General features: G+C 41.2%; 1 protein-coding gene across 1 annotated transcript in view; it reads left to right on the forward strand.

Annotated features, from left to right (window-relative positions):
* The window catches only part of AP2S1 (adaptor related protein complex 2 subunit sigma 1), a 56369-nt gene that overhangs the window by 10775 nt on the left and 29858 nt on the right, over positions 1-15736 (forward strand). The gene's annotated exons all lie outside the window — the stretch shown is intronic.

A 15736-nucleotide genomic window follows, 5' to 3' on the forward strand; every position in this document is an offset into this window, starting at 1 on the left:
GTTATTTACCTACATCCTATACATATCCTGCTCCCTCGTGTTATTTACCTACATCCTATACATATCCCACTCCCTCATATTATTTACCTACATCCTATACATATCCTGCTCCCTTGTGTATCTGTAACCTGTTATTTACCTACATCCTATACATATCCTGCTCCCTCGTGTTATTTACCTACATCCTATACATATCCCACTCCCTCATATTATTTACCTACATCCTATACATATCCTGCTCCCTTGTGTATCTGTAACCTGTTATTTACCTACATCCTATACATATTCCGCTCCCTTCTGTGTCTAACCTGTGTTATTTACCTACATCCTATACATATCCCACTCCCTCGTGTGTTTGTAACCTGTGTTATTTACCTACATCCTATACATATCCCACTCCCTCGTGTGTTTGTAACCTGTGTTATTTACCTACATCCTATACATATCCCACTCCCTTGTGTGTTTGTAACCTGTGTTATTTACCTACATCATATACATATCCCGCTCCCTTGTGTGTCTGTAACCTGTTATTTACCTACATCCTATACATATCCCGCTCCCTTCTGTGTCTAACCTGTGTTATTTACCTACATCCTATACATATCCCACTCCCTTGTGTGTTTGTAACCTGTGTTATTTACCTACATCCTATACATATCCTGCTCCCTTGTGTATCTGTAACCTGTTATTTACCTACATCCTATACATATTCCGCTCCCTTCTGTGTCTAACCTGTGTTATTTACCTACATCCTATACATATTCCGCTTCCTCGTGTGTCTAACCTGTGTTATTTACCTACATCCTATACATATCCCACTCCCTCGTGTGTTTGTAACCTGTGTTATTTACCTACATCCTATACATATCCCACTCCCTTGTGTGTTTGTAACCTGTGTTATTTACCTACATCATATACATATCCCGCTCCCTTGTGTGTCTGTAACCTGTTATTTACCTACATCCTATACATATCCCGCTCCCTTGTGTGTCTGTAACCTGTTATTTACCTACATCCTATACATATCCCACTCCCTTGTGTGTCTATCCTGTGTTATTTACCTACAACCTATACATATCCTACTCCCTCGTGTGTGTGTAACCTGTGTTATATACCTACAACCTATACATATCCTACTCCCTCGTGTGTCTGTAACCTGTGTTATTTACCTACATCCTATACATATCCTGCTCCCTCGTGTTATTTACCTACATCCTATACATATCCCGCTCCCTCGTGTGTCTGTAACCTGTGGTATTTACCTACATCCTATACATATCCTGCTCTCTCGTGTTATTTACCTACATCCTATACATATCCTGCTCCCTCGTGTTATTTACCTACATCCTACACATATCCCGCTCCCTCGTGTATCTGTAACCTGTGTTGTTTACCTACATCCTATACATATCCCACTTCCTCGTGTGTCTGTAACCTGTGTCATTTACCTACATCCTATACATATCCCGCTCCCTCGTGTGTCTGTAACCTGTGTCATTTACCTACATCCTATACATATCCTGCTCCCTTGTGTGTCTGTAACCTATTATTTACCTACATCCTATACATATCCCACTCCCTCGTGTTATTTACCTACATCCTATACATATCCTGTTCCCTCGTGTGTCTGTAACCTGTGTTATTTATCTACATCCTATACATATCCCGCTCCCTCGTGTTATTTACCTACATCCTATACATATCCTGCTCTCTCGTGTTATTTACCTACATCCTATACATATCCTGCTCCCTCGTGTATCTGTAACCTGTGTTATTTGTCTAAATCCTATACATATCCCGCTCCCTCGTGTTATTTACCTACATCCTATACATATCCTGCTCTCTCGTGTTATTTACCTACATCCTACACATATCCCGCTCCCTCGTGTATCTGTAACCTATTATTTACCTACATCCTATACATATCCCACTCCCTCGTGTTATTTACCTACATCCTATACATATCCTGTTCCCTCGTGTGTCTGTAACCTATTATTTACCTACATCCTATACATATCCCACTCCCTTGTGTGTCTGTAACCTATTATTTACCTACATCCTATACATATCCTGCTCCCTCGTGTTATTTACGTACATCCTATACATATCCCGCTCCCTCGTGTGTCTGTAACCTGTGTTATTTACCTACATCCTATACATATCCTGCTCCCTCGTGTATCTGTAACCTATTATTTACCTACATCCTATACATATCCCACTCCCTCGTGTTATTTACCTACATCCTATACATATCCCACTCCCTCGTGTGTCTGTAACCTGTTATTTAACTACATCCTATACATATCTCGCTCCCTTGTGTATCTGTAACCTGTTGTTTACCTACATCCTCTACATATCCCGCTCCCTTGTGTGTCTGTAACCTGTTATTTACCTACATCCTATACATATCCTGCTCCCTCGTGTTATTTACCTACATCCTATACATATCCCACTCCCTCATATTATTTACCTACATCCTATACATATCCTGCTCCCTTGTGTATCTGTAACCTGTTATTTACCTACATCCTATACATATCCTGCTCCCTCGTGTTATTTACCTACATCCTATACATATCCCACTCCCTCATATTATTTACCTACATCCTATACATATTCCGCTCCCTTCTGTGTCTAACCTGTGTTATTTACCTACATCCTATACATATCCCACTCCCTCGTGTGTTTGTAACCTGTGTTATTTACCTACATCCTATACATATCCCACTCCCTTGTGTGTTTGTAACCTGTGTTATTTACCTACATCATATACATATCCCGCTCCCTCGTGTATCTGTAACCTGTGTTATTTACCTACATCCTATACATATCCCGCTCCCTTGTGTGTCTGTAACCTGTGTTATTTACCTACATCCTATACATATCCCACTCCCTTGTGTGTCTGTAACCTGTTATTTACCTACATCCTATACATATCCCGCTCCCTTGTGTGTCGGTAACCTGTTATTTACCTACATCCTATACATATCCCACTCCCTCGTGTGTCTAACCTGTGTTATTTACCTACAACCTATACATATCCTACTCCCTCGTGTGTCTAACCTGTGTTATTTACCTACAACCTATACATATCCTACTCCCTCGTGTGTGTGTAACCTGTGTTATATACCTACAACCTATACATATCCTACTCCCTCGTGTGTCTAACCTGTGTTATTTACCTACATCCTATACATATCCCACTCCCTCGTGTGTTTGTAACCTGTGTTATTTACCTACATCCTATACATATCCCACTCCCTCGTGTGTTTGTAACCTGTGTTATTTACCTACATCCTATAATATCCCGCTCCCTTGTGTGTCTGTAACCTGTTATTTACCTACATCCTATACATATCCTGCTCCCTCGTGTATCTGTAACCTGTTATTTACCTACATCCTATACATATCCCGCTCCCTCGTGTGTCTGTAACCTGTTATTTACCTACATCCTATACATATCCCGCTCCCTTGTGTGTCTGTAACCTGTTATTTACCTACATCCTCTACATATCCCGCTCCCTTGTGTGTCTGTAACCTGTGGTATTTACCTACATCCTATACATATCCCGCTCTCTCGTGTTATTTACCTACATCCTATACATATCCTGCTCCCTCGTGTTATTTACCTACATCCTATACATATCCCGCTCCCTCGTGTGTCTGTAACCTGTGGTATTTACCTACATCCTATACATATCCTGCTCCCTCGTGTATCTGTAACCTGTTATTTACCTACATCCTATACATATCCCGCTCCCTTGTGTGTCTGTAACCTGTTATTTACCTACATCCTATACATATCCCGCTCCCTTGTGTGTCTGTAACCTGTTATTTACCTACATCCTATACATATCCCGCTCCCTTGTGTTTCTGTAACCTGTGGTATTTACCTACATCCTATACATATCCCGCTCCCTCGTGTGTCTGTAACCTGTGTTATTTACCTACATCCTATACATATCCTGCTCCCTCGTGTGTCTGTAACCTGTTATTTACCTACATCCTCTACATATCCCGCTCCCTTGTGTGTCTGTAACCTGTGGTATTTACCTACATCCTATACATATCCCGCTCCCTCGTGTTATTTACCTACATCCTATACATATCCTGCTCCCTCGTGTTATTTACCTACATCCTATACATATCCCGCTCCCTCGTGTGTCTGTAACCTGTGGTATTTACCTACATCCTATACATATCCTGCTCCCTCGTGTTATTTACGTACATCCTATACATATCCCGCTCCCTCGTGTGTCTGTAACCTGTGTTATTTACCTACATCCTATACATATCCTGCTCTCTCGTGTTATTTACCTACATCCTATACATATCCTGCTCCCTCGTGTATCTGTAACCTATTATTTACCTACATCCTATACATATCCCACTCCCTCGTGTTATTTACCTACATCCTATACATATCCCACTCCCTCGTGTGTCTGTAACCTGTTATTTAACTACATCCTATACATATCTCGCTCCCTTGTGTATCTGTAACCTGTTGTTTACCTACATCCTCTACATATCCCGCTCCCTTGTGTGTCTGTAACCTGTTATTTACCTACATCCTATACATATCCTGCTCCCTCGTGTTATTTACCTACATCCTATACATATCCCACTCCCTCATATTATTTACCTACATCCTATACATATCCTGCTCCCTTGTGTATCTGTAACCTGTTATTTACCTACATCCTATACATATCCTGCTCCCTCGTGTTATTTACCTACATCCTATACATATCCCACTCCCTCATATTATTTACCTACATCCTATACATATTCCGCTCCCTTCTGTGTCTAACCTGTGTTATTTACCTACATCCTATACATATCCCACTCCCTCGTGTGTTTGTAACCTGTGTTATTTACCTACATCCTATACATATCCCACTCCCTTGTGTGTTTGTAACCTGTGTTATTTACCTACATCATATACATATCCCGCTCCCTCGTGTATCTGTAACCTGTGTTATTTACCTACATCCTATACATATCCCGCTCCCTTGTGTGTCTGTAACCTGTGTTATTTACCTACATCCTATACATATCCCACTCCCTTGTGTGTCTGTAACCTGTTATTTACCTACATCCTATACATATCCCGCTCCCTTGTGTGTCGGTAACCTGTTATTTACCTACATCCTATACATATCCCACTCCCTCGTGTGTCTAACCTGTGTTATTTACCTACAACCTATACATATCCTACTCCCTCGTGTGTCTAACCTGTGTTATATACCTACAACCTATACATATCCTACTCCCTCGTGTGTCTAACCTGTGTTATTTACCTACATCCTATACATATCCCACTCCCTCGTGTGTTTGTAACCTGTGTTATTTACCTACATCCTATACATATCCCACTCCCTCGTGTGTTTGTAACCTGTGTTATTTACCTACATCCTATAATATCCCGCTCCCTTGTGTGTCTGTAACCTGTTATTTACCTACATCCTATACATATCCCGCTCCCTTTTGTGTCTGTAACCTGTTATTTACCTACATCCTATACATATCCTGCTCCCTCGTGTATCTGTAACCTGTTATTTACCTACATCCTATACATATCCCGCTCCCTCGTGTGTCTGTAACCTGTTATTTACCTACATCCTATACATATCCCGCTCCCTTGTGTGTCTGTAACCTGTTATTTACCTACATCCTCTACATATCCCGCTCCCTTGTGTGTCTGTAACCTGTGGTATTTACCTACATCCTATACATATCCCGCTCTCTCGTGTTATTTACCTACATCCTATACATATCCTGCTCCCTCGTGTTATTTACCTACATCCTATACATATCCCGCTCCCTCGTGTGTCTGTAACCTGTGGTATTTACCTACATCCTATACATATCCTGCTCCCTCGTGTATCTGTAACCTGTTATTTACCTACATCCTATACATATCCCGCTCCCTCGTGTGTCTGTAACCTGTTATTTACCTACATCCTATACATATCCCGCTCCCTCGTGTGTCTGTAACCTGTTATTTACCTACATCCTCTACATATCCCGCTCCCTTGTGTGTCTGTAACCTGTGGTATTTACCTACATCCTATACATATCCCGCTCCCTCGTGTTATTTACCTACATCCTATACATATCCTGCTCCCTCGTGTTATTTACCTACATCCTATACATATCCCGCTCCCTCGTGTGTCTGTAACCTGTGGTATTTACCTACATCCTATACATATCCCGCTCTCTCGTGTTATTTACCTACATCCTATACATATCCTGCTCCCTCGTGTTATTTACCTACATCCTACACATATCCCGCTCCCTCGTGTATCTGTAACCTGTGTTGTTTACCTACATCCTATACATATCCCACTTCCTCGTGTGTCTGTAACCTGTGTCATTTACCTACATCCTATACATATCCCGCTCCCTCGTGTGTCTGTAACCTGTGTCATTTACCTACATCCTATACATATCCTGCTCCCTCATGTTATTTACCTACATCCTATACATATCCTGCTCCCTTGTGTGTCTGTAACCTATTATTTACCTACATCCTATACATATCCTGTTCCCTCGTGTGTCTGTAACCTGTGTTATTTATCTACATCCTATACATATCCCGCTCCCTCGTGTTATTTACCTACATCCTATACATATCCTGCTCTCTCGTGTTATTTACCTACATCCTATACATATCCTGCTCCCTCGTGTATCTGTAACCTGTGTTATTTATCTACATCCTATACATATCCCGCTCCCTCGTGTTATTTACCTACATCCTATACATATCCTGCTCTCTCGTGTTATTTACCTACATCCTACACATATCCCGCTCCCTCGTGTATCTGTAACCTATTATTTACCTACATCCTATACATATCCCACTCCCTCGTGTTATTTACCTACATCCTATACATATCCTGTTCCCTCGTGTGTCTGTAACCTGTGTTATTTATCTACATCCTATACATATCCTGCTCTCTCGTGTTATTTACCTACATCCTATACATATCCTGCTCCCTCGTGTTATTTACCTACATCCTGTACATATCCTGCTCCCTCGTGTGTATTTAACCTTTATTTACCTACATCCTATACATATCCCGCTCCCTTGTGTGTCTGTAACCTATTATTTACCTACATCCTATACATATCCGCTCCTTCGCTTAATTTACCTACATCTTATACACATCCCGCTCCCTCGTGTGTATTTAACCTTTATTTACCTACATCCTATACATATCCCGCTCCCTTGTGTGTCTGTAACCTGTGGTATTTACCTACATCATATACATATCCTGCTCCCTCGTGTTATTTACCTACATCCTATACATATCCCGCTCCCTTGTGTGTCTGTAACCTATTATTTACCTACATCCTATACATATCCCACTCCCTTGTGTGTCTGTAACCTATTATTTACCTACATCCTATACATATCCTGCTCCCTCGTGTGTCTGTAACCTGTTATTTATCTACATCCTATAATATCCCGCTCCCTCGTGTTATTTATCTACATCCTATATATATCCCGCTCCCTCGTGTTATTTACCTACATCCTATACATATCCTGCTCCCTCGTGTTATTTACCTACATCCTATACATAGCCGCTCCTTCGCTTAATTTACCTACATCTTATACACATCCCGCTCCCTCGTGTGTCTTTAACCTTTATTTACCTACATCCTATACATATCCCGCTCCCTCGTGTGTCTGTAACCTGTTATTTACCTGCATCCTATACATATCCTGCTCCCTCATGTTATTTACCTACATCCTATACATATCCTGCTCCCTCGTGTTATTTACCTACATCCTATACATATCCTGCTCCCTCGTGTATCTGTAACCTATTATTTACCTACATCCTATACATATCCCGCTCCCTCGTGTGTCTTTAACCTTTATTTACCTACATCCTATACATATCCCGCTCCCTCATGTGTCTGTAACCTGTGTTATTTACCTACACCCTATACGTATCCTGCTCCCTCATGTTATTTACCTACATCCTATACATATCCTGCTCCCTCGTGTTATTTACCTACATCCTATACATATCCCGCTCCCTCGTGTATCTGTAACCTGTGTTATTTACCTTCATCCTATACATATCCTGCTCTCTCGTGTTATTTACCTACATCCTATACATATCCTGCTCCCTCGTGTTATTTACCTACATCCTATACATATCCCACTCCCTTGTGTGTCTGTAACCTATTATTTACCTACATCCTATACATATCCCGCTCCCTCGTGTTATTTACCTACATCCTATACATATCCTGCTCTCTCGTGTTATTTACCTACATCCTATACATATCCGCTCCTTCGCTTAATTTACCTACATCTTATACACATCCCGCTCCCTCGTGTGTATTTAACCTTTATTTACCTACATCCTATACATATCCCGCTCCCTTGTGTGTCTGTAACCTATTATTTACCTACATCCTATACATATCCCGCTCCCTTGTGTGTCTGTAACCTATTATTTACCTACATCCTATACATATCCCACTCCCTCGTGTTATTTACCTACATCCTATACATATCCTCCTCCCTCGTGTGTCTGTAACCTGTGTTATTTATCTACATCCTATATATATCCCGCTCCCTCGTGTTATTTACCTACATCCTATACATATCCTGCTCTCTCGTGTTATTTACCTACATCCTATACATATCCTGCTCCCTCGTGTGTCTGTAACCTGTTATTTACCTACATCCTCTACATATCCCGCTCCCTTGTGTGTCTGTAACCTGTGGTATTTACCTACATCCTATACATATCCCGCTCCCTCGTGTTATTTACCTACATCCTATACATATCCTGCTCCCTCGTGTTATTTACCTACATCCTATACATATCCCGCTCCCTCGTGTGTCTGTAACCTGTGGTATTTACCTACATCCTATACATATCCCGCTCTCTCGTGTTATTTACCTACATCCTATACATATCCTGCTCCCTCGTGTTATTTACCTACATCCTACACATATCCCGCTCCCTCGTGTATCTGTAACCTGTGTTGTTTACCTACATCCTATACATATCCCACTTCCTCGTGTGTCTGTAACCTGTGTCATTTACCTACATCCTATACATATCCCGCTCCCTCGTGTGTCTGTAACCTGTGTCATTTACCTACATCCTATACATATCCTGCTCCCTCATGTTATTTACCTACATCCTATACATATCCTGCTCCCTTGTGTGTCTGTAACCTATTATTTACCTACATCCTATACATATCCTGTTCCCTCGTGTGTCTGTAACCTGTGTTATTTATCTACATCCTATACATATCCCGCTCCCTCGTGTTATTTACCTACATCCTATACATATCCTGCTCTCTCGTGTTATTTACCTACATCCTACACATATCCCGCTCCCTCGTGTATCTGTAACCTATTATTTACCTACATCCTATACATATCCCACTCCCTCGTGTTATTTACCTACATCCTATACATATCCTGTTCCCTCGTGTGTCTGTAACCTGTGTTATTTATCTACATCCTATACATATCCTGCTCTCTCGTGTTATTTACCTACATCCTATACATATCCTGCTCCCTCGTGTTATTTACCTACATCCTGTACATATCCTGCTCCCTCGTGTGTATTTAACCTTTATTTACCTACATCCTATACATATCCCGCTCCCTTGTGTGTCTGTAACCTATTATTTACCTACATCCTATACATATCCGCTCCTTCGCTTAATTTACCTACATCTTATACACATCCCGCTCCCTCGTGTGTATTTAACCTTTATTTACCTACATCCTATACATATCCCGCTCCCTTGTGTGTCTGTAACCTGTGGTATTTACCTACATCATATACATATCCTGCTCCCTCGTGTTATTTACCTACATCCTATACATATCCCGCTCCCTTGTGTGTCTGTAACCTATTATTTACCTACATCCTATACATATCCCACTCCCTTGTGTGTCTGTAACCTATTATTTACCTACATCCTATACATATCCTGCTCCCTCGTGTGTCTGTAACCTGTTATTTATCTACATCCTATAATATCCCGCTCCCTCGTGTTATTTATCTACATCCTATATATATCCCGCTCCCTCGTGTTATTTACCTACATCCTATACATATCCTGCTCCCTCGTGTTATTTACCTACATCCTATACATAGCCGCTCCTTCGCTTAATTTACCTACATCTTATACACATCCCGCTCCCTCGTGTGTCTTTAACCTTTATTTACCTACATCCTATACATATCCCGCTCCCTCGTGTGTCTGTAACCTGTTATTTACCTGCATCCTATACATATCCTGCTCCCTCATGTTATTTACCTACATCCTATACATATCCTGCTCCCTCATGTTATTTACCTACATCCTATACATATCCTGCTCCCTCGTGTTATTTACCTACATCCTATACATATCCTGCTCCCTCGTGTATCTGTAACCTATTATTTACCTACATCCTATACATATCCCGCTCCCTCGTGTGTCTTTAACCTTTATTTACCTACATCCTATACATATCCCGCTCCCTCATGTGTCTGTAACCTGTGTTATTTACCTACACCCTATACGTATCCTGCTCCCTCATGTTATTTACCTACATCCTATACATATCCTGCTCCCTCGTGTTATTTACCTACATCCTATACATATCCCGCTCCCTCGTGTATCTGTAACCTGTGTTATTTACCTTCATCCTATACATATCCTGCTCTCTCGTGTTATTTACCTACATCCTATACATATCCTGCTCCCTCGTGTTATTTACCTACATCCTATACATATCCCACTCCCTTGTGTGTCTGTAACCTATTATTTACCTACATCCTATACATATCCCGCTCCCTCGTGTTATTTACCTACATCCTATACATATCCTGCTCTCTCGTGTTATTTACCTACATCCTATACATATCCGCTCCTTCGCTTAATTTACCTACATCTTATACACATCCCGCTCCCTCGTGTGTATTTAACCTTTATTTACCTACATCCTATACATATCCCGCTCCCTTGTGTGTCTGTAACCTATTATTTACCTACATCCTATACATATCCCGCTCCCTTGTGTGTCTGTAACCTATTATTTACCTACATCCTATACATATCCCACTCCCTCGTGTTATTTACCTACATCCTATACATATCCTCCTCCCTCGTGTGTCTGTAACCTGTGTTATTTATCTACATCCTATATATATCCCGCTCCCTCGTGTTATTTACCTACATCCTATACATATCCTGCTCTCTCGTGTTATTTACCTACATCCTATACATATCCTGCTCCCTCGTGTGTCTGTAACCTGTGTTTATTTACCTACATCCTATACATATCCCGCTCCCTCGTGTTATTTACCTACGTCCTATACATATCCCGCTCCCACATGTTATTTACCTACATCCTATACATATACACCTCCCTCGTGTGTCTGTAACCTGTGTTTATTTACCTACATCCTATACATATCCCACTCCCTCATGTGTCTGTAACCTGTTATTTACCTACATCTTATACATATCCCGCTCCCTCGTGTGTCTGTAACCTGTGTTATTTACCTACATCCTATACATATCCCACTCCCTCGTGTATCTGTAACCTGTTATTTACCTACATCCTATACATATCCAGCTGCCTTGTGTATCTGTAACCTGTGTTATTTACCTACATCCTATACATATCCCGCTCCCTCGTGTTTCTGTAACCTGTTATTTACCTACATCCTATACATATCCCGCTCCCTCGTGTATCTGTAACCACCTACATCCTATACATATCCTGCTCCCTCGTGTTATTTACCTACATCCTATACATATCCCGCTCACTCGTGTGTCTGTAACCTGTGTTTATTTACCTACATCCTATACATATCCTGCTCCCTCATGTTATTTACCTACATCCTATACATATCCCGCTCCCTTGTGTGTCTGTAATCTATTATTTACCTACATCCTATACATATCCTGCTCCCTCGTGTTATTTACCTACATCCTATACATATCCTGCTCCCTCGTGTTATTTACCTACATCCTATACATATCCTGCTCCCTCGTGTTATTTACCTGCATCCTATACATATCCTGCTCCCTTGTGTGTCTGTAACCTGTGTTATTTACCTACATCCTATACATATCCTGCTCCCTCGTGTTATTTACCTACATCCTATACATATCCTGCTCCCTCGTGTCTGTAACCTGTTATTTACCTACATCCTATACATATCCCGCTCCCTCGTGTGTCTGTAACCTGTGTTATTTACCTACATCCTATACATATACAGCTCCCTCATGTTATTTACCTACATCCTATACATATCCTGCTCCCTAGTGTGTCTGTAACCTGTGTTATTTATCTACATCCTATACATATCCTGCTCCCTCGTGTGTCTGTAACCTGTTATTTACCTACATCCTATACATATCCTGCTCCCTAGTGTGTCTGTAACCTGTGTTATTTATCTACATCCTATACATATCCTGCTCCCTCGTGTGTCTGTAACCTGTGTTATTTACCTACATCCTATAAATATCCTGCTCCCTCATGTTATTTACCTACATCCTATTCATATCCTGCTCCCTCGTGGTATTTACCTACATCCTATACATATGCCGCTCCCTCGTGTTATTTACCTACATCCTATACATATCCTGCTCCCTCGTGTTATTTACCTACATCCTATACATATCCTGCTCCCTCGTGTTATTTACCTACATCCTATACATAGCCGCTCCTTCGCTTAATTTACCTACATCTTATACACATCCCGCTCCCTCGTGTGTCTTTAACCTTTATTTACCTACATCCTATACATATCCCGCTCCCTCGTGTGTCTGTAACCTGTTATTTACCTGCATCCTATACATATCCTGCTCCCTCATGTTATTTACCTACATCCTATACATATCCTGCTCCCTCATGTTATTTACCTACATCCTATACATATCCTGCTCCCTCGTGTTATTTACCTACATCCTATACATATCCTGCTCCCTCGTGTATCTGTAACCTATTATTTACCTACATCCTATACATATCCCGCTCCCTCGTGTGTCTTTAACCTTTATTTACCTACATCCTATACATATCCCGCTCCCTCATGTGTCTGTAACCTGTGTTATTTACCTACACCCTATACGTATCCTGCTCCCTCATGTTATTTACCTACATCCTATACATATCCTGCTCCCTCGTGTTATTTACCTACATCCTATACATATCCCGCTCCCTCGTGTATCTGTAACCTGTGTTATTTACCTTCATCCTATACATATCCTGCTCTCTCGTGTTATTTACCTACATCCTATACATATCCTGCTCCCTCGTGTTATTTACCTACATCCTATACATATCCCACTCCCTTGTGTGTCTGTAACCTATTATTTACCTACATCCTATACATATCCCGCTCCCTCGTGTTATTTACCTACATCCTATACATATCCTGCTCTCTCGTGTTATTTACCTACATCCTATACATATCCGCTCCTTCGCTTAATTTACCTACATCTTATACACATCCCGCTCCCTCGTGTGTATTTAACCTTTATTTACCTACATCCTATACATATCCCGCTCCCTTGTGTGTCTGTAACCTATTATTTACCTACATCCTATACATATCCCGCTCCCTTGTGTGTCTGTAACCTATTATTTACCTACATCCTATACATATCCCACTCCCTCGTGTTATTTACCTACATCCTATACATATCCTCCTCCCTCGTGTGTCTGTAACCTGTGTTATTTATCTACATCCTATATATATCCCGCTCCCTCGTGTTATTTACCTACATCCTATACATATCCTGCTCTCTCGTGTTATTTACCTACATCCTATACATATCCTGCTCCCTCGTGTGTCTGTAACCTGTGTTTATTTACCTACATCCTATACATATCCCGCTCCCTCGTGTTATTTACCTACGTCCTATACATATCCCGCTCCCACATGTTATTTACCTACATCCTATACATATACACCTCCCTCGTGTGTCTGTAACCTGTGTTTATTTACCTACATCCTATACATATCCCACTCCCTCATGTGTCTGTAACCTGTTATTTACCTACATCTTATACATATCCCGCTCCCTCGTGTGTCTGTAACCTGTGTTATTTACCTACATCCTATACATATCCCACTCCCTCGTGTATCTGTAACCTGTTATTTACCTACATCCTATACATATCCAGCTGCCTTGTGTATCTGTAACCTGTGTTATTTACCTACATCCTATACATATCCCGCTCCCTCGTGTTTCTGTAACCTGTTATTTACCTACATCCTATACATATCCCGCTCCCTCGTGTATCTGTAACCACCTACATCCTATACATATCCTGCTCCCTCGTGTTATTTACCTACATCCTATACATATCCCGCTCACTCGTGTGTCTGTAACCTGTGTTTATTTACCTACATCCTATACATATCCTGCTCCCTCATGTTATTTACCTACATCCTATACATATCCCGCTCCCTTGTGTGTCTGTAATCTATTATTTACCTACATCCTATACATATCCTGCTCCCTCGTGTTATTTACCTACATCCTATACATATCCTGCTCCCTCGTGTTATTTACCTACATCCTATACATATCCTGCTCCCTCGTGTTATTTACCTGCATCCTATACATATCCTGCTCCCTTGTGTGTCTGTAACCTGTGTTATTTACCTACATCCTATACATATCCTGCTCCCTCGTGTTATTTACCTACATCCTATACATATCCTGCTCCCTCGTGTCTGTAACCTGTTATTTACCTACATCCTATACATATCCCGCTCCCTCGTGTGTCTGTAACCTGTGTTATTTACCTACATCCTATACATATACAGCTCCCTCATGTTATTTACCTACATCCTATACATATCCTGCTCCCTAGTGTGTCTGTAACCTGTGTTATTTATCTACATCCTATACATATCCTGCTCCCTCGTGTGTCTGTAACCTGTTATTTACCTACATCCTATACATATCCTGCTCCCTAGTGTGTCTGTAACCTGTGTTATTTATCTACATCCTATACATATCCTGCTCCCTCGTGTGTCTGTAACCTGTGTTATTTACCTACATCCTATAAATATCCTGCTCCCTCATGTTATTTACCTACATCCTATTCATATCCTGCTCCCTCGTGGTATTTACCTACATCCTATACATATGCCGCTCCCTCGTGTTATTTACCTACATCCTATACATATGCCGCTCCCTCATGTTATTTACCTACATCCTATACATATCCTGCTCCCTCGTGGTATTTACCTACATCCTATACATATCCTGCTCCCTCGTGGTATTTACCTACATCCTATACATATGCCGCTCCCTCGTGTAATTTACCTACATCCTATACATATCCTGCTCCCTCGTGTTATTTACCTACATCCTATACATATCCCGCTCCCTCGTGTGTCGGTAACCTGTGGTATTTACCTACATCCTATACATATCCCGCTCCCTCGTGTGTCTGTAACCTGTGTTATTTATCTACATCCTATACATATCCTGCTCCCTCGTGTGTCTGTAACCTGTGTTATTTACCTACATCCTATAAATATCCTGCTCCCTCATGTTATTTACCTACATCCTATACATATCCTGCTCCCTCGTGGTATTTACCTACATCCTATACATATGCCGCTCCCTCGTGTTATTTACCTACATCCTATACATATCCTGCTCCCTCGTGTGTCTGTAACCTGTGTTATTTATCTACATCCTATACATATCCCGCTCCCTCGTG

Source organism: Bombina bombina, chromosome 7 (assembly GCF_027579735.1).
Source record: "Bombina bombina isolate aBomBom1 chromosome 7, aBomBom1.pri, whole genome shotgun sequence".
Classification (NCBI taxonomy): Eukaryota; Metazoa; Chordata; class Amphibia; order Anura; family Bombinatoridae; genus Bombina; species Bombina bombina.